General features: G+C 42.7%; 1 protein-coding gene across 12 annotated transcripts in view; it reads left to right on the top strand.

The window, feature by feature from the left end:
• Positions 1-22,299, top strand: part of GRM4 (glutamate metabotropic receptor 4) — a 506,939-nt gene that overhangs the window by 292,682 nt on the left and 191,958 nt on the right. Inside the window, exon 1 of one of the 12 annotated variants that reach the window (XM_077334415.1) lies at positions 19,669-19,715. The exons of the other annotated variants lie outside the window; for them this stretch is intronic. The gene's annotated coding sequence lies outside the window, so the exon portion shown is untranslated. Of the gene's footprint in view, positions 1-19,668; positions 19,716-22,299 lie in introns of those variants that run through there. 12 annotated transcript variants of the gene reach the window in all.

Here is a 22,299-nt window from a genome sequence, read left to right as displayed (position 1 = left end):
AGGTACCAACCGGACCTGCGGGGAGGGGATGGGCGGTCCGGAGTGTCACAGATGCTGAAGGGAGGGTGGCGGTTTTCTCACCTCAGGACAGTGGGGACAGAGGTGGTGGACATAGGGAGGAAGTACTTAAGTGAAGTGGTGATGGGGAAAAGGGGTCGGCTGCTAGCTACGGTGAGGGAGAGGGCAGTTGGCTGTATTGGGTGAAATAAATGAGTAGACACAGAGCATACTAGACGCTCTGGTTTTATTGAACCTGGACTTGCCTGCAGAGCAAAGACTCGACACTGAGGGGGACTCTGATGACTTGTACTCCAGCCCTGAGTGGGATAACCCCTCATCCCTGCTGGTTTGGAAGGGCCTCCCAGGAGGTTTTTCTCCTGGGAGGAGGTGGCAGGGGAACCACCGGAGCGGGGCCTGAGGGGGCCTACCAGGTGGTGCCCAACATTATCCTTCTGTATACAAATTTCCATGGTAATGAACCATGTATCATTGGGATGCTGGAATTACAGGTCACCTCCAGGCAACAGTTCCCATGGAAAATAAAGCCATTTAAGAGGTGGACTGTATGGCTTTATATCCCACTGAATTCTCTGTCCTCCTCAAATCCCACCCTGTACAGGCTTTACCCCCAAAGTCCCATCCTGGGGCTGGCAACCCTAATATAGCCTGTTCTCATGCATATTTACTTGGATGTAAGTCCCACAATACACTGGGTAGGTATACATAGGCATATTTTATATGTCTACGTTTTGGGACATATCTACTTAGGCAGTACCAAAGTAAGTTTATCAGTAAAATCCATAAACTTAGGCTGTCACAACATGTTCTAAAGAACTTGTCATAAATTATGTCAGTAACCCTAGAACCAGCACACATTTCAGAATTAAGCATGAGCCATTTTACCATGGATCCTGGCAGCATTTTCATTCAGTCTTGCCTACCAGTTACATATGACTGTTTTCCATGCAGGCCTCATGATCCCTAGTATAGCCTTTTTCATTATCAAAGGAGATCCTTCCATCCTCATCCAGCAGCGGAACAGCCCGTTGGATCCAACCCTATATTCTGCTACTTTTGAAGCAGATAACATGCCATAGGTCCTAGGACAGAATCACAAAATAAGGCCCAGTAACAATAACAACTACATGAAGATTAGTTCCGAAATATTGCTACTAGGGTTTCAATTCATACATGCATGAGTTTATGCCAAACAAAATGTATTTAAACATGTCTCTGCGATCAGTGGATTGCTGCAGACAAGTTCTCTTGATAATATACTTGTCTTAGTCTCATTAGGGTGCCTTCAGAATAACCTTCTGAAAACTGTACTGGTGAGAAAAAGGCCAAGAAAGTTGTGCTGAGGAATCCCCCCCCCCCATTACAACAAGGGTTGCAAGGGCTGTACTATGAGAATTTCATGGGGAAACCTCACCCCATCCACCCTACAGACTTGATATTGCCCCTTCAGGTTTCTTTTTGTCACCCAAATTCAAAACACATTTCAAAAGGAACACAGTTTGAGCACAAAATTCTTCTGAGAAAGATTAGAGAGATAGAAACACCACCATATAGACCTAGATGGAGGTTTCTCAAGGAAAAATAGCTTCACATTTTGATATTTTTGGTTAATAAAGGTTTCTGTGATTTTATAGCAATATATTTTGACCTATCCTCATATTTTAAACACATGAAGCTGCCTTATACTGAATCATTTCAGGCCATTGATCCATCAAGGTCAATACTGTCTATTCAGATGGGCAGGGGGTCTCTAGGGTTTAGGTCAAGGTCTTACATATTAACTCCCATCTGATCCTTTTCGCTGCAGATGCCTGAGAGAACCAGGGACCTTCTGCATGCAAAGCAGATGCTCTACCCCTGAATCACAGCCCATCCTGTTTTCCTATAGCACACAGTGTCTTATTTATGTAGGACAGGAGTTGGCATACTTCATAGCATATTACCTCAAAAATATGGATATTTAACAGACCTCACTTATGATCCATGAAAAGTGTTTCATAAGAACATGCCTTGAGACTGCTTGTGATAAATTGAAAGCAGCAAGAAGGTACTCAGTGAGTTTGGTGCTCCAGCACAAAAAGCATTTAGCAAAGTGCACGGTAGGTGTTAGTGCAGGAGAGGATTATAACCAGCATGTACAGTTTTGGACAGGAATGGTGAGAACTTTGGTGCAAATTTGATCACTAGCCAAACTTACCATTGATTGAACAGCTTGGTTATAAGTGAGCTGAGCTGTCCTTGCCTGATCACTTGGTGGTGTTGTTCAATGAACATGCCAAACAGCTTTGGAACTGCACAGCATCTCCTGGTGCTATCAGATTATGGCTTGATCATGCTTTGTTAGTTAAACTGCATTTTCTTCTGTGCTACAACCTGCAGCTATGTACCTGCACCATTGCCAAACTCAGTCTTCTGGAGATCTCCCAACTATTCTGCAGCTGATAAGTTCACCTGGAGAAAACGGCTGCTTTGAAAAGTGAATTTAATGCCATGCTCTATTGAAGTCCCTCCCGTCCCCAACCACCCCTTCCCAGGCTCTACCCCCAAAATATTTAGATATTTCCCACCCCAGAGCTGGCAACCCTACCGTCACCAGAAAAGGTAGTACCTATCTCTTAGAGTCTTGGTTGAGTCATTAATGGGATCTACATTTCAAGAGCAGATCACTCTTGGTTCATCTCCTCTTTTTTCAAATATATCTTCAGGTGGAATATTTTTCTTTTAATTGTCCATGTGGGTGTTGAGTGATTTCATCACGATTCCTCAGAAGAGAATTATCATATTGTTGTTTGTTGGGGATTAGTAAGTTGTGTAGAATTCTGCATTGGGTAGACTGTGGAAATGGCCACATTATGTACAGTGCACTTAAAATATGTCTTGTACAAAAATGTGTTCTTAAGGACCAGTTCCTGTACATTTTAGTAGCCTTTACACATAGGAAGATGGGCTATTCTAAGACTTTCCTTCAGATTCTAAGTATTTAATAGTTTGAATTCCATGTTGCTAGGAGAGAGACAATCCCTTCCTGAGACCAAGTAATACCAACTTAAGCAAGTTCTGTTTCTCTATAATAAGGAACTTAATACAGTAAAATAAACAAGTGGTTGACAGTTTCCAAAAAGCAGTACTTTTCAAGGTGTCTCATATCAGGCAACTCAGATGCTGATGTCTGAGCTTCTCAGATGTACATTGGAGTATAATGGATACATCTGTGGAAATAGGCAAATGGTGTCAAGCTCCATTCCAGTTTATATTTATTTTAATTCCTGTGTCAGATCTATGTGTGTGTGCGCGCGCATGCACACACACACAGAGTTTTCTCTCTGTAACTGGAATCCCAGAGCCCCCAATAGAATACCAGGAATACATGCATTTACTTTTGTGCATGTTTAAAGAAATGTGTGTAGGTTAAGGGTGGAGTATGCGTCACCAATCTTGTTCTCCTCTATGCATATTTATACTGCCCATTTTGATCATGTGAAAGAAGTTGTTTCATAAAATATATTCATGTGCCTGCAATAACAATGAATCTTTTATTATTCTGATGACTGTTTATTTGTAGTTCATTGTGACTGAATAGAGGTATATAGTGTTTCAAAGTTCTTGTAAGTTTCATTCCTTTCTACTATTTTCTTTTCTCTTGCTAATTTGTTTCCATTGGGTACAGAAAGTTTCTGTCAATTCTCTGTACAAGAGGCTATTTGCTCTGTTTCTCTCATGCTTACATGTACAACAAACATACATTGTAACCTAGCTCCCTCAGCTCAGGGTGAGTACTTATTCCCTATAAAGGCCTGCAGCATGCTCAGAGCTGGGGCTTAGTTGTGGATCATCTGCTTGGCATGCAGAAGGCCCCAGGTGCAATCCTTGCACTTTTAAGGATCAATTGTCAAGTGATATGAAAGACTTCTGGCCCTGGAGACAAGCTGTCGGTTTGAGTAGACAGTAAGACTAATCTTGATGGATCAATGGTTTGATTCCATACAAGGTGGTTCCATGTGTCCATTTGATATTTTCCCAGTTATACATAAATCTAGTCCTGAATGTTCTTCCTTGAAATCAAGATGAGTTACTCTTAAGAGAAGTTTGCAGGTGTTATCAGGAAAAGAGGAAGGATAGTTATTCTGGACTGGAAGTGGGCAATTATTAAATAAACCTGTTTCAAAGTTTGACCTTAGACAAATGCAATCAAAGGTGGGTTTTTTAAAAAGATAAATGCACAGATACCCTTGATGTTAGCCAGTTCTCCTGCCTGGCTTAACTCCTCAGCTGTAGTGGGGCATTTGCTTTGAACTAGTATGTAATCAGCTTTTTAAAAACTATTTGAAAGTCTCTTCAGGCAGAAATAAACCCTAAGTTGTAGAGCTTTCCAAATATAGGGCAGGCTGTTCACAGAAATTAAATTTAGAAGAACACTTATTAAACCAGGACACAATTTGAAATGTGATAACATTTCAGCTTTCTGCCAAAAAAGAGAAATGGAATGGATAGCCAGGGAAGGGTTGCACAGGACATCTGGATTCTTAGGAACTTGGACGGCACACTGGATCTTATTATGGTGGATATTCTATGAGTGGATATCCCAGCTTTAAAGGATAGTATAGTAGCGAGCCTAGTCCATTCTAACTCTGAACATTTCCATACCTAGAGGCATACCTTGTTTTAGCCTCACTTTTGATTTCCTTTGGATGCTGTGAGTTGACACTAGTGTTTCTGCAATTGGGTTTTCCTCCCCATATTTCCCAGGCTGAAATTTGCAACATTCTTTCTGCACTGAGTCTGATGGAGGCAGCCTCCCATCATGCTTTGTTGTCTTCTCCTTTTCAAAAGTGTTTTTTTGCAAAATATTGCCTATTTGCACCTTTGTTTTCATCGCACCCCTTAATCCCCGCATTCTGCTCTCTTGATCACTTCCCCCAAAATGTCCTGAATGTATTTTTTAAAACCCCCTGGGTTATAATGTTATAACGCTGCTGTATTATTTTCTATTCTATTAAAAAATAGAAATAGCATAATACAATCACTCCCCCTTTTTAAAAAAGGCAGATGTTTTAGGATGGAGGAAGGTAGGGGGAAGGAGGATGGCAACAAGGAAAGGCGAGTTCCCAAATGACTCAAAATGGCAGGTGCGGGAAAAACCCAATTGCACACACTTCCGCATTGGGCAGTACTGAATTAGACCCCATTACATCACTCTTGAAAACATGAAATTGGGTTTTCTGGGGATTCCTTTGCTGTGGGATGAGGGAGAAATTCAGGACTGTGCATGAAGAAGCAAATTTTAGTGCAGGAATGAACATAATAGTTGTCCCTTTAAAAATGCAAAACTGAATGATATCACTAGTGCAGAAACAATCACAGTATCACATTTCCAGCAGTGATAAATTCTGAAATACTTCAGAGGGAGTTTACAAGAGCACTGGACAGTTTGTGAGTAATTGTGTAAACGTTGTCAATCATTTCTATGCTTCTGCTAAGCACCTTGAGAATGAGTTTTCACCTCTTGAGCATCACAGTAAAAAAACAGGTCAAATCTATCCAAGGAGATTCAATAAAGAAGGATCTAACAGGCAAAGTCTTGGATAAAGCGATTGTATTTCATCTCTGGGTTACGTGAAACGGAAGGAAATGACATTCCCTGAGTCTCACTCCACTAATAAAGCCGGGAGACCAATTTTCCACTTATTGAAATCAAATTCAATTGCCCATGCAGAAATTTCTGCGTTAAAATCCAATTCATTTTGTGACTATGCAATCCACCCAAATCCAGTTCCTTGTACCCTCTTGAAGTCTCAGCTGCTTTTTGCTTTGTGTTTTGCTTCAACCTTTTGCAGAGGCGTGTTCAGATTTTTGTTCAAATCCTTTTTATTACTGCAAAAGCATTAATTACTGATTTAGCAGCACATCACTGCTGGCTGAAAAGCAGGCTAAATTACCCAGATACATAATGTCTAATGAGATTTCAAAACACTAAAGAGCAGCGATTGAACCTTTTCCAGAGTCAGATGCAGCCTGCCAACAGTTTTTGAGAAATTAGCATGGGGGAGATATTTGAGGAGGGGGGGTTGGAGTAGCAAGGCACTTCAAATATCTGGGAAGGAGGGAGCTGCTTTCCAAGGCAGAGTGTTTAATATATTAAGTTCTGAGGTCTTATCTGAGGACTGTTCTGGCACTGAGATAATGGTTATTCTGCTGGCCCACTGTAAGGTTGCCAACTGACCAGAAAAAAAAATACTCTTGAGTTTTTAACATCGGCTTGATATAGAGCTTAATAAGCTTTCCCCAGCACAGAGGTACATATTATCACTTTATTACTGTAGATCAAATGGCTATTAAAGGCCTTTCGACAAGGATCAATTCAAAAGCTGGCAAAGTTACCCTCCATTTCCAGCCTCATCCTTTGGATGCTAAATGTTATGAAATTTTATGGTTAGCCAAGAAGACCTGACCAATGGAACTTAAGGTATTACTTGGCTATCCTTAATAGCAAACAGGAGGTGCCTACTTCACCTTTGTCATAGTATACTAAATCTATTCATAGTATACTAAATCTGTGGGATCTTTCAACGTTACGCAGGGCCTGTAAAATGGAGCTCTTCCGCCAGGTATATGGTTGAGGCCGGGGCTGGCAAGATAGATCTACGCCCCCCTCCCCTGGGATCTGAAGTGAACATCATCGGGACATCCTTCTCCACCCCGCTAGTAGTGTGTGTGAGTGTGTGTGTGTGGGGGGGGGAGTCGGGTTTTATTGATTTTCTGTCATGTTGGTAATATTTTATGTCTTTTAATGGGGTTTTAGTGGGGTTTTAAGACACTGTAACCTGCCACGAGCTGCAAGGGAGTGGCGGGAAATAAATTGAAAAAAAAATTAATCAGCAGTGAAATTATTTGAAACATAATGTAGAGGTTCATCCTTTTTTGCTCCAGAACAGGGAAGGCTTTTACTGTCTAAAGTTGCACAAGGACACAAATGCAGCAATTTTGCTGTTGGATTGCAAGCTAAACCACTTTCACACCCTTGATTACTTACTTACAAGAGCACAGAGTCATGTGTAAATTTAGTTCACACCCCCCTCTCCCAGGCTGAAATAGGGGTTGGGCTTCCTGAACATGTTTATCCAATACAATGGAGGCCAGCGGTGGGGTGTGGCTGATTTACTAAAATGTTTGGTTTTTTGCCTTAATGTTCTATGACATCTTGTATGACTTCTTGCAATAATGTATGTTGCAGTGTTGTGCATCACATTGTTAGTGTGTGGCCTCATCAAACCAGATGCTACGCTGGGCTGTTTCTATCATAACGACCATAAGGGAGACAGCAGAAAAGAAAGTGTCAGTGGTGCTTCAGTAGAGGCTTCAGAAAATCTATAGAGGTGGAAAGGGATGGGATCACTCTGGGGAGGTAATAATGGTGGGATAGGAGTGAGTCAGGTTAGATGGGAATAATTGGAGGGGGTATTAGGCAGGCTGAGGTGGAGGGGTTACATAGGATACTCTTGGAGGGCATGATGTAGTAGTGTGGGGGCCTGGCATGGATGTAGTAGGCAGGGGATAGATACGAACTCTGAAGAGAAGCAAGAAGAGTCGGTTGGGTGCAGTCATTCTGTGGATTGGGAAGGGTGAGGTGAAGATCCTTAATCATAGAAACATAGAATCATAGAGTTGGAAGGTGATCTAGTCCAACCCTCTGCTCAATGCAGGATCAACCTAAAGCATCCTTGATAAGTATCTCTCCAGCTGCGGCTTGTAGACTGTCAGTGAGGGAGAGCTTACTACTTCCACTGCTGATTACTACTTACTACTTACACTGTTGATTCCACTGCTGAACGACTCTGACTATGAATTCCCCCCCCCTCATGATATCTAGCCAATATTATTCTCCATGTAGTTTAAACCCATTACTACAAGTCGTAGCCTCTGCTGCCAACAGGAACCTTTCCCTGTCTTCCTCTAAGAGGCAACCTTTCAAATACTTAAAGACACCAATCATGCACATAGTTCTTCAGATGGGGTTTGAGCAATGCAGTAGACAGTGGGACTATGAGATCTTGTGATTTTGATGTGATGCTTCTGTGGATACAGCCCAAGACTGCATTTGCTTTCTTTACCACCACATCACACTGTTTGCTCATATTTAGCTTACAGACCACAAGTGCCGCAAGATCACATTTACACACACTGCTATCCAGAAGTGTATTGCCCATCCAGTATGCATTCTTCTCATTTTTGTGGCCAAGATGTAGAACTCTGCACTTCTTTTAAATTACATCTTGTTCTCATTTGCCCACTTTTGCAGCGTGTTCAGATCTCATTGAACTCTATCTTCTGGGGTGTTCGCTACTCATCACAAGTTGGTGTCATCTGCCAATTTATGAGTCCCTTTAACCTCTCATCCAGATCATTGATAGAAATGTTGAAAAGTACCAGATCCAGTACTGAGCCCTGAGGCACTCGGCAGCTCAGCTCACTTCACTCTGATAAAATACCATTGACAACCATGCTTTGGGTTTGGTTTTCTAGCCTGTTCCCTATCCACTTAACCATCCGAAAATCCAGTCTACTGTTCTCCAGTTTAATCTAAGTTTCTGATATCTGAGTCACATCAAGGGAAGTACTGGAAGGCAACAAAGTGAAGCTGGATCATTTGGTCCTCCCCCCCCCCCGAAAGGGAGGCATCCCATGCTTGTATATGCATAAGATTCAGTTGGGTAGCCATGTTGGTCTGAAACAGCAGAACAAAGTTCAGTGGCAACTTTCAGACCCACTACATTTTATTCAAGGCATAAGCTTTCATGCTTGCTCGTCTTAAAGGTGCCAGTAGACTCAAACTTTGTTCTGCTGTACATCTTAGGGCTTACCTAAACATGATACCAAGAAATAACAGAGGCAAAGGGGCTCGGTTTGGACTGGGGCCATGGTGCAGGGTAAAGGGAGGTTTAACATCCCCCCACCCCCAGTGTAAATTTTGTGGCTACATTCCTCTGCACATTTCGTTGTTGTTGTTAGGTGTGAAGTCGTGTCCGACCCATCGCGACCCCATGGACAATGATCCTCCAGGCCTTCCTGTCCTCTACTATTCCCCAGAGTCCATTTAAGTTTGTACCTACTGCTTCAGTGACTCCATCCAGCAACCACATTCTCTGTCGTCCCCTTCTTCTTTTGCCCTCGATCGCTCCCAGCATTAGGCTCTTCTCCAGGGAGTCCTTCCTTCTTATGAGGTGGCCAAAGTATTTGAGTTTCATCTTCAGGATCTGGCCTTCTAAGGAGCAGTCAGGGCTGATCTCCTGACTCGTTTGTTCGCCTTGCAGTCCAAGGGACTCGCAAGAGTCTTCTCCAGCACCAGAGTTCAAAAACCTCAGTTCTTTGACGCTCAGCCTTCCTTATGGTCCAACATTCGCAGCCATACATTGCAACTGGGAATACCATAGCCTTGACTAAACACACTTTTGTTGGCAGGCTGATGTCTCTGCTTTTTAGGATGCTGTCTAGATTTGCCATAGCTTTCCTCCCCAGGAGCAAGCGTCTGTTAATTTCTTTGCTGCAGTCCCCATCTGCAGTGATCTTGGAGCCCAGGAAAATAAAATCTGTCACTTTCTCTATTTCTTCCCCATCTATTTTCCAGGAATTGAGAGGGCCGGATGCCATGATCTTCGTTTTCTTGATGTTGAGTTTCAAGCCAACTTTTGCACTCTCCTCCTTCACCCGCATCAACAGGCTTAGTTCCCCTTCACTTTCTGCCATTAGAGTGGTATCATCTGCATATCTGAAGTTGTTGATATTTCTCCCTGCATTCTTGTTCCCAATTTGTGCCTCCTCTAATCCCGCCTTTCTCGTGATGTGCTTCGCATACAAGTTAAATAGACTAGGCGACAGTATACAGCCTTGCCGAACTCCTATCTCAATTTTGAACCAATCAGTGATTCCATGTTTGGTTCTCACTGTTGCTTCTTGACCTGCATATAAGTTTCTCAAGAGACAAATAAGATTCTCTGGTATTCCCATCTCTTTAAGAATTTGCCACAATTTGTTGTGCTCCACACAATCAAAGGCTTTAGCATAGTCAATGAAGCAGACGTAGATGTTCTTCTGGTACTTCCTTGCTTTCTCCATGATCCAGCGTATGTTGGCAATTTGATCTCTAGTTCCTCTGCCTCTTTGAAATCCTGCCTGTACTTCTGGAAGTTCTCGGTCCACATATTGCTGGAGCCTAGCTTGTAAAATTTTGAGCATAACTTTGCTAGCATGAGAAATGAGTGCAATGGTGTGGTAGTTTGAACATTCTTTGGCATTGCCCTTCTTTGGGATTCGAATGTAAACTGACCTTTTCCAATCCTGTGGCCATTGTTGAGTTTTCCAAATTTGCTGGCATATTGAGTGTAGCACTTTTACTGCATCGTTTTTAAAGATTTTGAATAGTTCAACTGGAATGCTGTCACTACCACTAGCTTTATTGTTGCTCAGACTTCCTAAAGCCCATTTGACTTCACATTCCAGGATATCTGGCTCCAGGTTAGTAACTACCCCACTGTGGTTATCAGGGATGTTAAGCTCACTCTTATATAGTTCTTCTGTATAATTTTTCCACCTTTGTTTAATCTCTTCTGCTTCTGTGAGGTCCCTACCATTGTGGTCCCTTATCATACCCATTTTTGCATGAAACGTTCTCTTCACATCTCCAATTTTCTTGAAAAGATCTCTGGTCCCAGTCTATTGTTTTCTTCTATTTGTTTGCACTGTTCATTTAAGAAGGCATTCTTATCTCTTCTAGCTTTTCTCTGGAATTCTGCATTCAGTTGGGTGTATCTTTCTCTTTCTCCCTTGCCTTTCACTTCCCTTCTCTCCTTAGCAATTTGTAAAGCTTCCTCAGACAGCCATTTTGATTTCTTGCATTTCTTTTTCTTTGGGATGGTTTTAGTAGCTACCTCTTGTACAATGTTGCAAACCTCCGTCCATAGTTCTTCAGCCACTCTTGTCTATCAGATCTAATTCCTTAAATCTATTTGTCACCTCTACTGTATATTCGTCAGGGATATGATTTAGTTCATACCTGAGTGGCCTAGTGCTTTTCCCTACTTTCTTCAATTTAAGCCTAAATTTTGCAACAAGAAGCTGATTATCTGAACCACAATCAGCTCCTGGTCTTGTTTTTACTGACTATATAGAACTTCTCCATCTTTGGCTGCAGAGCACATAGTCAATCAGATTTCTGTGGTGACCGTCTGGTGATGTCCATGTGTAGAGTTGTCTCTTGGGTTGTTGGGAAAGAGTGTTTGCTGTGACCATTGTATTCTCTTGACAAAATTCTATCGGCCTGTGCCCTGCTTCATTTTGTACTCCAAGGCCAAACTTGCCTGTTATCCTGGTTATCTTTTGGCTTCCAACTTTAGCACTCCAATCCCCCATGATGATAAGCACATCATTTTTTGGCGTTGCTTCTAGAAGGTGTTGTAGGGCTTCATAGAACTGGACAACTTCATCCTCTTCAGCAGCAGTGGTTGGGGCATAGACCTGGATTACTGTGATGTTGAAAGGTTTGCCTTGGATTCGAACTGAGATCATTCTGTATCCCAAGACTGCTTTTCCTACTCTCTTATTGATTACTAGAAATTAAGCCCGCTGTGCTGTGAATACAGTGGGCGCTAGCTGGGGCAGCGTGACGGTGCGGGCGGCTGTGCGGGTGCTCCTGATTGGTCCCCTCCAAGTTTTTATCCCAGACAGGCCCCGCCCTAACTCCTCCCCAGGATCCCTTAGCCTTTTATTTAATCCGCTCCGCAGGAGCAGTTAAAGATGAAGGCTACTCCATTTCTTCTGCAAGATTCTTGTCCACAGTAGTATACCTGATGGTCATCTGCATTAAATTCACCCATTCCTGTCCATTTTAGTTCACTGATTCCTAAAATGTTGATGTTCAGTCTTGTCATCTCTTGTTTAACCACGTCCAGCTTGCCTTGATTCATGGATCTGACGTTCCAGGTTCCTCTGCACATACTGAACTACTAATTTATTATTGCTTGGATGGAGGCAACATTTGTTCTCAGTTTTCCCCCAAGTACAACTTTGAGAGAGTGACAGAAACTTGTCTGTGAATGGAAAAGGAAGGGACCGATTACAGTGAAATCACAGCAAGTGTCTGTCTGGTGATAGGATGTTCCCCAGGTTTGCAAGGGCAACTCATCTTGATAGAGACGAGCCACATACACACTGCAACAGCTTTGCCTGGTAATGTGGCCTCAACCAGAGCGAGCATCACAGTAGGTTTGATAGCCAGGCTTATTATTTCTTTTAAACGTGTACATATGTTTCTACAAAAAAAGAGTATTTTTGCATAATGTCTGTATCTTTTCACTTTTCTGTTTGTCATATTTACACATGCATTTTTGGGGATAACGCACTGCTGTGTTTTTTTTACCTGTATATATTTTCAGTGGTAATTGCCTTTCTTTCATGGACAGGTAATGGATAAGTAATTATAATAATGATTATAGTCATACAATAAGACTTATAATTTCTAATAATGTATTATGTAATTTGCTGCACATTTTGGTACAGAAATGAATTATAATAATTTCTGGTTAATTATGCAATTTTAAAATTACAAATACAAAAAAGGCATGACCATCAAATTAATAGAGCTCTATATGTAGCACATGCTGAAGCTCCTAATCACATTACAGCCTTCATTACATTTCCATCATTATTTAATGCTACATATTCCAGGCAAGAAGACAAGACAAGCAAGATTCTTAACACAAGGTGCTATTTTTCTGTTGCCCTTATAGCTCCTTGTCTGTCTGGTCTCCTCCATCTTTCTTTCCTTCTCTTTCTCTGCATTTTCCTTTCAGCATTATGTGCTTGAGTCCTCCCATCAACAGATTGCAGTCTTTATACTCAAGGGCATGGTAGTGCCCAGACTTTCGAGTTAAAGGTGTTGGTCGGACACCAATGGCCTGTCCATCTTTAAATCTAAACCCCAAAGCCAATCCCTCTTCATCAAATTAATGCTTTCAGAAAAGGATCCCATTAAACTTGCCAGGGTAGCCGATGCCCTTGGATGCATATTCCAAATAAATAACTTAAGTTTGCAGGACCAGGAACATAATATTGTTTAGTCTGAGTCTGAGTCTGGCCTGTCCATCTTACATTAAATACCATATTGACAATCCAGGAGTGACAGCTGCATGACCATGATGTTTCACACAGAATGGTATATGCGATATCTGGTGGGTAATCATGACGACATCCCACTGGTGGGCGTGTCTGCATCCAATAATAAAAAGAAAATAAAAGAAACAAAGGATAATAGCTTAAATATAAAAATGAAATATAGCTTATATATATATATATATATATATATATATATATATATATATATATATATATATATATATATATATATATATATATATATATATATATATATATATATATATATATATATATATATATATATATATATATATATATATATATATATATATATATATATATATATATAAATGATTTTGGACAAACAAATGAAGCATAACTATCAGAACAGAGCACACATATACACACAAACCAGCAGCTAGAGAAGGTAGGGTCCACAATCAGATATAAGCAGATAGTAATATGGAATGATGTGTGTTTTTGAAAAGGCAGATTTCTCCCTGCTGAATAGTGGTACCTATTCTATAATCCAATGTGCAGTCATAGTCATATAACTCACATTCACTAGTATGGTTTCATAATGTCCATCCCAACAGTTAAGAACCTCTTCTTCATCAATGCTTGCTGCGCCCCTACGTCCAGGAGTGAGACAGCTGACAACCAGACACATGGCTTTTTCAGTGGTGGCATGGCATCCTACCTTTGAATTGCTCTTTATTTTGAGGTAGGGTAGTCAGCCTCCAGGCAGGCCTGGAGATCTCCCAGAATTTGGAAAAAAGTGCTTAGTTCCCTGAGAGAAAAAGGACTCCTTTCGAAGGAGGAATCTATGACCATCTATGCACTGGGAACTTCACTGCCCCAGCTCCCATGCAGGAGCACAAATCAGGGGCGGATGAGTCGCATCGGGCCAACATGTGAGTGCAGGAAGAGGTGGGACAACCTGCCATGACTAGACCTCCAGCCTGCAGCCTGGCATGAAACCTCCAGTGCATAAACGGTCTATGCCATTATACCCCACTACCCCATAAGTCCTACTTCTCCCCAAACTCCACCTACCCCAGTCCCCAAATGTCCAGGAATTGCAGATTTGGCAACTCTCCTTTGAGGTTCATCTGACACTTGGCTTACTTTCCTTTAGGCACCAGATGGAAACATTTGTCTTCACCCAGGCTTTTAATGAAAGGGATTCATTTTTTATGGTTTGCTGAGCCTTTTAAAATCAACATAATTTTAGACTGTTTTTTTTAATGCTGCTTTTATGTGTTTTTTACTGGTTTTTATTGGCTTGGCTTATTTTTAATTAACTTTTAGGTATTGTTTTAGTTGTGGGCCATCCTGTGCATAATCTGGTGAGGTGGCATACATATTTTCTAAACAAATAAATGTATAGTGTGTACACTGAATGTGCACAGGGGGGAGCTGGAGCATACCTGTTGGCCCTACATCTGTGCTATGTGTGTTGAATTGCAAGCCTGCAAAGACATATAGATTCATGCAAGGAACCTAGAATAACCAATTGTAGATTTTTAATGTATGCACGTTTAACTTTGTACTTATATGTGGAGCAATCTTATCCAGTGCATCTAAATTCATCTGAAACTATGTGGGTTGCCATCTCAAATTCTGATCATGGAAGAAGAGCCTAGCAATAGACTGGGGTTCAAGTGTTAGATGTATTCTATCTTTTTTCTTTGACAGTAAGGGATATATACTTTCAAGAACATGTGTTCCTATACATATTCTTCTGTGCAAAAAATATACTTCCCAGTCTCATGCAGACAAGTGTGTGCATGCAGATCTCTACACAGCTTCTGTAGAATGTGTGAACGTTGGGATGAGGCTAGAGGATACAATATCATGCTCCCCTTTGTGTGTCTAATATGTACATGATTAACAAATGTATTTGATAATTGGGAGTTTGGCTACATAAGAACTGAGGTGCAGATGCTGGACTTCAAGAGCTTTGGTGACGTCATCAGCCGCTATGGATTTTTTTTGAAAAATAACATCATAGAGGGGACTTTCTGTCTAGATACTATTGTTTCACGTTATTTCAACACTAGAAATTAAGCCCACTGTGCTGTAAATACACACGGCTGGGGAGGTGCAGTGGGGATAGCGGCCAGGTCCCAGGGCAGGCAAGGGCTGTCGCTGGGCCGAGGGAAAGCAGCTTTCCTGGAGTCCAGTGGCGTGGGGTGACCCTCCTCCCCGGTGGCCATCCCGGCCCTCGGCCGAAGTCCTGGGGTGACTTATGGACTGGAGGGTGCAGCGGTGAGGATGGCGGCTCGGGAGGACTGGGGAGTCTGTGGCGTGGTGTTCGGGAGATGGGCCAAGTAGCCAATGGGGAGGCGTGCTTTGTGCCACTTGGCCCTGGAGTGCCACTCAGAGGAGCGAATCAAGAGCCGCTTCGCGGCTCCTGTTTCGCTCCTCCGAGTTTTTATCTTGGACAGTGCCCGCCCATTCTCCTCCCACTTAGCCCTTAACCTTTTATTTAATACCGCGGAGTGGTTTACAGATGTCCATAGGAGGCATGAGAGTACACGCTATAGTGACCAAAGATTTCACTCTTTTCAAGCACTTGCTGTTGTGTCTGCATGGGACTGGATGGATAGGAATAGGGTTGCCAGGTCCCCTTTGGCCACTAGCAGTGGTTGGGAGGGAGGGTAAAAAACTACTGGATGAAAAACTACTGGAGACTTGGGAGTGGAGCCTGGGGAGGACAGGGATCTTGATGAATCATAGAGTTGGAAGGGGCCATGCAGGCATCTAGTCCAACCTGCCACTTCATGCAGACTCAGCCTAAAGCATTCAGGATAAGTATGTGTCCAGCTGCTGCTTGAAGACTTTCAGTGATGGGGAGCTCACCTTAGGCAGTTGATTCCATTGCTGAACTACTCCAACTGAAATTTCTTGATATCTAGCTGTTATTGTTCTCCATGTAGTTTAAACCCATTACTGTGAGTCCTGTCCTCTGCTGCCAACAGGAACCCTGCCCTCCTCTAAGTGACAACCTTTCAAACACTTAAAGACAACAATCATGTCTGCTCTCAACTTCCTCTGCTCCAGGCTGAACATTCTCAAGTCCCCCAGCCTTTCCTCATAGGACTTGGTCCCAAGGCCCCATGTCATTCACATTGATCTCCTCTGAACCCTCTCAATTTGGTCCACGTCCCTTTTGAAGTGAGGCCTCCAGAACTGCATACAGTACTCCAGCTGGGGCCTGACCAATGCAGTATACAGTGGGAATAAGACATCTTGTAATTTTGATGTGATGCCTCTGTGAATACAGTCCAAGACTGCATTTGCTTTTTTTACTGCCACATCACAATGACTGCTCATATTCAGCTTAACAGTCCACAAGTACACCAAGATCACATTCACACACAATGGGTACAATGTCATAGACCCCACCGTTCAACATATGTTTTCTTCAGAAAAACTGACCTCTGTAGTCTGAAGGTGAGCTGTAATTCAGGGGCATCCCCCGGTCCCACCCAGAGGCATCCCTAATTGGGAATGTGATGGTTATGGTGGGTGGGGGTAAGGATTATTAAGATCTGAGACTGTTCTGATTCCCAGCAGACATCATATTTGCCACTAAGTAGGGAGGTGGGACTTGTGCTGCTTATTCACAATAGTTGCCTGACATGCTGACATCAGCCAGTCTTCTCAAACTAGAATATCACATAAAAATATTCCTGAAAGCAACAAATCTGTCTTTGTGTTTCTGGTTGTCCTTTGTGTTGCAAGTTGTTCTTGCTTCCTTTGACAGAGTGGCTCATTGAGTTACCACAAGCTAGTAGGTGGAGATCCCTGAGGGTTGGCAGAATTTTGAGGAAATAACTGTTTACAATAATCTGGAATCAGAGACTGCTTTAATCAGGGGAAGGGGCTGGGAACGATGCCTTTGTGAGGGGTCCAGCACCATTGCTCCCATTCTGCATCTCATTTGCCACCTCTTTTTTCCGAATTAGATGCAGCTCACTGAACTGACCTTTTAAGGAAATCTGAACTTCATTATTAATTTGGCCTAGATGGTCAAGGACCTTGATCTAGATGGCCCACTGGCCTGATCTTGTTAGCTCTTGGCAGCTCAGTAGAGTCAGCCTGGGTTAGTATTTGGATGGGAGACCACCAAGGAAACTCAAGGCTGCTATGCAGACATGGCAAACCATCTCTGTTTGTCTCTTGCATTGAAAACCCTTGATGGCACTTTGCAAATACAGATGGCTAAGGATGGGGATCTCTTGCTGAATGCTTTGTCTCTGGGTGCCTACCAAGTATTCATTGTGCTGAATATCTCACCTGAAATTGCTGGTGTTTTTGTTTGTTTTTTGCTTAGTGTTGTCATCTTTATTTACTGGCTTTGTTCCTGTGCTTTAAATACCTGCTGGATGCAAACTTAGCACATGAAATGTTTCCCTTCACTTTTTCTCCACCATGCAAGGAAGACTCTCCATTCTTACATTTCTGCATGACAAGCTAGTGTTAAGGGCATATAGGGAGTGTGAGAACAGTTACAGCCTTCTTTTCTGACAGAGAAGAGTTGGTTCTTATATGCCGCCTTTCTCTACCCGAAGGAGTCTCAAAGCGGCTTACAGTCACCTTCCCTTTCCTCTCCCCACAATAGAGACCCTGTGAGGTAGGTGAGGCTGAGAGAGCCCTGATCTCACTGCTTGGTCAGAACAGCTTTATCAGTGCTGTGGCCAGCCCAAGGTCACCCAGCTGGCTGCATGTGGGGGAGGAGTGGGGAATCAAACCCAGCTGACCAAATTAGAAGTCCACACTCCTAACCACTACTCCAAGCCAGAGGCTCCTGGCCATTAATAACAGCATGCTAGGAAGGAATCAGCTGCTAAGTGAAAGATGGGATGGCAAGGGGGGAGGGAACTGGAGGGGGAGGGAGCCTGTTTGGCAGGGTTAAGATGGAGGTTGGGACAGTCAGAGCTTAAAGATCAGGAGAGAAAGGAAGGAGAGGCATGGACCTTAGGAAAGCAGAAGGGGAGGTTAGCTCAGACTCTGCTTGTCTGGAACTGGAATTGTCATTTATTTATTATTTGATTTATTATCTGCTGCTCTCGTAAAACATCTTGCAGCGAGTTACAGAATAAGAAACCCACATCACATAAATAAAATTAAAAGCATTAACATTACAAATAGTAACTCAGGTAGTGAGAAAAAAAGCAAACTCATCCTACTCCCCCCCCCCCCCTCCCCACTCAGCCTCCACTGTCTCAACAGGGCACAGATTTCCAGGGGTGCCGAATCATTCTAATCTGAGGAAGGAGCCCAGTGGATCTTCTGTGCCCTAGCCTCAACCAAAAACCTGGCAGAAGAGTTCCATTCCTGTGGAACCAAGAAAACTCCTTCAGGGCCCTCAGCTCTTTTGGGAGCCCATTCCACCAGGTTGGAGCCAGGACCAAAAAGGCAGATTAGTATCTGCAGAGGGCAGAGCCCTATGGGGAGAATAAGGCATCTCATGTAGGTTGTGGAAGAACCATGTAGGTTGCGGCAGGTTGTGGAAAGCAAAACCAACCCAAAATGCTGAGGTTAGTGAGCCCCCCTTTTCTTACCATGCCAGGAAAATGAAATGCCTCTAAAACAAGTATGCAATGGGGAAGGAGATTGTTAATTCTTCTGAGTAATATTTGATTGAATAGCAGGAAATGTCTGGGCTGCAAAAGATCCCTGTGAGTGGAAGGGAATGCTGAGTTACTGTCATGTAAACACATCATGGCTTGGGTCTGTGGAGCCCCAAAGAATCTGTAAAAAAAACCCTCAAATTGGAAGTTGGAACCAGGCAGTTTCCTCTTACAATCACACATATTGCTTTATACTTTTTGGTGTGAACAATGTCAAGCAGTTTTGGAGAGCCAACATATTAATTTCCCAAATAAAGCAAACAGGATTCTTGGTCTAATGCAAGATGGATTTTCCTGCACATGTGGTTCCATAAGGCCCCAAGATCTGGAGAGCTTTAAAATCATGACTCTCATCAGGGACGACTAAGGTTAGCTAAGTCCTGTAGCTACATTCCTGTAGCTGTAATTCAGAAACTGTGACATCCCTGGATCTTTTGCAGTATGTTTCATAGGAAATTACACCATGTCTTCTCCAGGATGTCAATTTACAGTTGCCACTGATTCAAATGGGTAGCTGTGCTGGTCTAAAGTAGCACAATTGGTTTTATTGTGCTACTTCAGATTTATTCAAGGCGTGAGCATTCGAGTACAAGCACACTTCATTTTCATCTCTTCTGGATAGGGAGTTCATAGTCTGAGGAAGAGTGCTTGCACTCGAAAGCTCATGCCTTGAATAAACCTTAGTTGGTCTTGAAGGTGCTACTGGACTCTGATTTTATTGAGTTGCCACTGAATTAGTCAGAAGAGCCTTTAGCAGTAACCTGTTCTTGTGCCTTTATGCAGCTAGAAGTGATGCTGTGATGTCACTGCAATGACACTGCCTCCCATTATTTTTTCTGCTGAGAGCAGCAGTAGGAAGTTGGAGGCCACAGGAAGGAGGTCTCACACTATAGGTCTCCTTCTTTGTTGGTGAGTTCTCCATTTGCTATGGTCCAAACCCCAGATAATTTGAAAATTCTTCAGGTTTGTTCTAGGCCATTTCTTGTGGGTGTAGGGGAAAAACTAGCTGGTGGTTATAGTTCAAGCTAATTATCACTAGAGGAATTCTCTGCAGAAGAGCACTATTCTGCAATGGTCAGGCTGTGTCTTAAAGCTCCGGGTACCTTACCATAAAATCTTTGAATCTACAGTATTTTCACTCTTTCTTTTCCACCCACCAACAAAATGCTGCCGTTCTAATTGCTTACACATACCCTTCAGGTAATAAGCCTAAATCAGTTGCACCTCCTAGCTTCCTATGCATAGTGCTAATCTGGGTATCATTCTCATGGGGGCTTTGATAGGACAAAGGAAAGATTAGAGCCTCAATGAATAAAGGACTTGGGCAGCTCATAGGCATCCCTCTTCCCACTCAGAGAGATGAAAAGTGCACATTCTCTGGGAAACAGCAGGGGCAGCAGCTTGCTTGCTTTGCTTTCTCATTCTTTAACTTGATGCAAAGCTGACTACAGAATTGCTTTCAGCTGCTTCTGTAATTGCCCACAGCAGGGCAAAATGGGTCCTTTTCTTACTGGGCAATATAGCCTGTGGTTTGAGGGGCTTTATAGAGGCCAACTGGTCCATGAAAATTTTAAAAACGAACTTCTACTTGCAAGCCAAGCCTATCAGTATTGAACTGTGCAAGTAGGCTATGAACCGTGCAGCAGCCTGATTCTCTCCTGTTTCATGTTTTGTAACACACACTCGGAATATTGTTCAAAGACAGCGGGATCTGGCCTACCTTTTCTAATGATTTAGCCTCTCAGGGCCTGTGCAGTGACATGAATAATGAATACGTCCAGATAGGGGAGTGTTAATTCCATTCTGTCAATTAAACACCTTGGGCTCAGCCATTTCTGGTTGACAAATTTGGGAAGAGTAAGGACTAGAAAGGGAAGGATAATAGGAGCTAGAAAAGGTAGTGTCTACACTGGGAAGGAGAAATTAAATAGAGGTTATTAGCTGCTGTCTGATTTATATGCTCTGATGGAAATGACCTTATGCTGTTGAGGGAGCAGCCAGCTATTCCTAATTGAGGCATGTTGCTGGAGCAAATGCTGGTAGCTCTGAGGCTGGGGGTATATCATAGTGTGAATAAGATGTCATGCCAATGCTGATCCTGACTCTGTTTTCACTCCTGCTCAGGCATTTGCATGTATTTTTCTCATCAGAATGTGCATATTTTGGGAGAAGCAGTCTCTCTTTTCTGTTACCATGCAATACTGTCTGATGACACTGTTTTGTGCAGCTTTATTTCTTTGGCCCTGGAAGATTGGATTGAACTCTCAAAAGGACGGAAGGGAAGCTCTCTCTTTTCTTAGGGACAAATATGCTACCGGAGGCAAATACCTGCTGTGACTAGTAGTGAATGAACATCCCACTGCTCAAATGACAATTTGTTGCGAATTGTGAGCAGCATCCCCAAATAATTTGAGAGAGATGTTTAATTTTTTATGAAATGCTGTTCTAAACTGGACTGCAAATACTTTATGTATGTATTCTTGCCCTCCCACTTAGGAACTGTGTATAGAAGTAGGCACATGATCCCAGTCTGAAGTCATTTGGCTTCACTCCTGACTACTTTCCTCCCAAAACACCCCACAGAGTTTAGAGAAAGTAACCAAGCTGCCCCAATCTTTCTGTGACGGTTGCTTGGCATGCTCATATTGCCAAATCTAGACATTTTTTTGGAGTAAAGGAGATGGGCAATTTGGCTGTGTAATATTTTTGTCTGGGTTGCCTAATTAGCATAGCAGGAAGAAAGCTGAATGTACTAAATTATAATGCATCAATGGATAAGACTTTTTCATTTGGAATTTTAAGGGCAATAGAGAAGTCATTGGGTGCCTTTGTGGAGGGCGTTCCAGAAGAATGGTATCACCATGGAGAAGCTCCTATCTTCAGTAATTATATTACTTACCTCTGAAGCTAGAGATATCCAAAGAAAGTTCAGGATAGAATGTCAGCAATATGCAGATAACACCTACTTCTGTATTTCATTAGCCAAGCCTTTGGATGCACCTGGCTTCATTCTGAACTGGTTCTTCAGATGGCTAAGGTAGAACAAATTGAAGCTGAACGCAGACTAGAGAGAGGGAATGCTGGTTGGGAAGGCTGCTGTTCTAGAGGAACTGAATCGACTTGTTCTAGATGGAGGGGTGTTGCATATTTCATAGCAGGTTAAGAGCATGAGGGGTACTCATGGACCCTGCCTCGCTGGTTTGAAAAGCAGGCTGGCATGGTGGCCAAGGGTATCTTCTATCAGCTGCATCTGATTTCCAACTCGTTCCATTTTCTTGCATCCTAGAGCAGGGGTAGAAAACCTGTGGTCCTCCAGATGTTCATGGACTACAATTCTCATGAGCCTCTGCCAGCATTTGCTGGCAGGGGCTCATGGTAATTGTAGTCCATGAACATCAGGAGGACCACAGGTTGACTACCCCTGTCCTAGAGGACAGTAGAATCCTTTCTGGTGTCAGTTATCTGAGAGCCGGTTTGGTGTAGTGGTTAGGAG

This window comes from Paroedura picta, chromosome 4, assembly GCF_049243985.1.
Source record: "Paroedura picta isolate Pp20150507F chromosome 4, Ppicta_v3.0, whole genome shotgun sequence".
Classification (NCBI taxonomy): Eukaryota; Metazoa; Chordata; class Lepidosauria; order Squamata; family Gekkonidae; genus Paroedura; species Paroedura picta.
This window is presented reverse-complemented; position numbering and strand designations above follow the sequence as displayed.